Here is a 2,417-nt window from a genome sequence, read left to right as displayed (position 1 = left end):
CAGGTTGAGCAGCTACGATAGCCTTGTCATTGCTATTTCCAGTAGTATCTTCAGTCAACAAGAGAGCTCTACTTGCATTCTGATTAAAAGGACGATTACCACCTCTATCTTGACGGGTAGGGGTAATGTTGACATCTCTCTTTGGTCGTTGACATTCTTTGGCAAAATGTCCAAAGCCATCGCAATTATAGCACTTAACCTTTGACTTGTCAAAGCCCTGAGTACCCCAATAAGCTGTCGACCTGTTCGCTGCATAAACCTTTGCACTCTCCTGGTGATCATCGCCAAATTCCATTTCAGATCCATTTCTTCAACATCATCTGGATCTATTTGGTCATAATCTTCATCAATGAGTGCTGGATCCGTGATCCTCCCAGCAACAAAAGCTTCATGTGCAGCACACATTGCGGCAAAGACATTCATCCTTCCCTCAGCAGATTTCATATCCATAGGCATAGACTTGTAACCAGCAGAAGTAGATGAAATGTTACCAAACGACATATTTCCAGGCTTGGCATTCTCATTTGTCTTTCGAGCCTTGAAACCAGCATCAGAAGCCATGAAACCTGCAGAATCATCTCCATCCATAACAATTAGGACCCTCTTTCGTGCCAGAAGAACCAACCCCAGAAAAGAATGCATTAATATCAGCTGTAGGATTCTTCATAGTGGCATGATAAAGAGATGGATCTTGTGTGAAGTTGTCTTGGAGATCCTTTGCCTTATCCTTCATTTCTCTGTTTCTTAATGTGGATATAACACCATCTATACGAAGAGATGCATAATCAGCTCTTTCTTGCAATCCATGACGAAATTCTTTATAAGCTTTCGGCAGACCATCCAAGAATTTATCCACTATCTCAGTAGGAGTATACTTAAGATCAAAATAGGCTAACTCAGCAAGAAGATGTTGAAATCTCAAGATAAGATCCTCAACTAGTTCGTTCTTGGTAGCATTAAAGCAATCAAATGTTTCTTAAGCATCTTAACTCGATTTTGCTTCAATAATGGATCACCTTCACAGTGAGCTTCAATAGCATCGAACAGTTGCTTTGAAGTCTTGTACTCCTGTTTAGGAAACAAGTGCACTAATTCTTGAGGAATGCACATTCTAAGAGTAGAAAGAGCCTTAACTTCAACAGCATACAAGGATTTTTCTTCACCTTTTAACTTCTACCTTGTAATTAGTTGTAACACCGTTTACAGTAAGAGTTGGCCATTCATATCCTTCAGTGATCATAATCCACATATTCAAATCTTCCCGTTGAATATAATCTTCAAATCGACCTCTCCACGCCCAGAAGTCAGCCAATGAAACTAACTTCGGTGGAGAATTAGTACGTCCAACAGATGATCATGATAGACAAGAGAATTCAGGTATTGAGCAACAGCAGTGTTGGTTGACGAGGAAGCCATTTCGTAAATTTCTGCACTGAACGAAGATAGATCTTAAATTCGTTTGAATGAGAGAACGAAGATAGGATTAACTTCGTTTGCAGGAAGAAACGAAGATAGAATTATCTTCGTTTGAAGGAAAGAAACGAAGATAAGCAAAATCCGTAAGGTGAGAGTAACGAAGATAACTTGAAATTCGTTGGAAGGAACTTAACGAAAATAAAGCTAAAAACGTTGGAAGAACTCGAAACGAAGATGAGGTTAATTCGTTTGCTAAATTCGTTTGAGAAACGAAGTTAGCGACAGTAAGGGTATCGGGAGGTTGATTTTCAGAGAAAAGAATCAAACAAAACGATCTCGAACCTTCGATAAGAAATCGATTGGCTCTGATACCACTTGTGAGTCCCTCGATAGCTATAGATCGCTCTCGAGATCGTCTATGATTATGTCGTGAGTGCGGAATCCTCACGAGATAACTAGTTTGATTAGTAAACTGGTATATCGCTAATTATCAAGTAAATAATCAGCCGTATTATGCTATCTTCGTTTCTATAAGATATAGAACGAACTTAGGTGTCTGTGTACTTGTATGTCGAACGTGATCTTATTTTAGAGTATTCATTCGTATATATATTTTTGAGTCGAAGGCTTGCTGGGCTTTGTTCTTACGAACTTAGCTGCCCAGCCCATGTAACGAAGTTAATCTTCGTTTGTACCAAACGAAGTTATCTTCGTTTGCCTCTAACGAAGATATACCTTATCTTCGTTAGATACAAGACTTAGTTATATTCCTAAGTATTTCATCTTAAGGAATCCTAACACATATTATGTTTGTACTTGTATATACACAACAAACATCATACATAACACCAATATATATAACACCAAAACATGTAATCGATCATTACCAAACATAAAGTCCATAATCTATCAATTACATATATAGATACGACAAAATTAACATAATGTCTCAATCTAAACGACATATCATCTAAGTTGCTGTTGTCACATCAACATGCATA

Source organism: Erigeron canadensis, chromosome 2 (genome assembly GCF_010389155.1).
Source record: "Erigeron canadensis isolate Cc75 chromosome 2, C_canadensis_v1, whole genome shotgun sequence".
Lineage (NCBI taxonomy): Eukaryota > Viridiplantae > Streptophyta > Magnoliopsida > Asterales > Asteraceae > Erigeron > Erigeron canadensis.
This window is presented reverse-complemented; position numbering follows the sequence as displayed.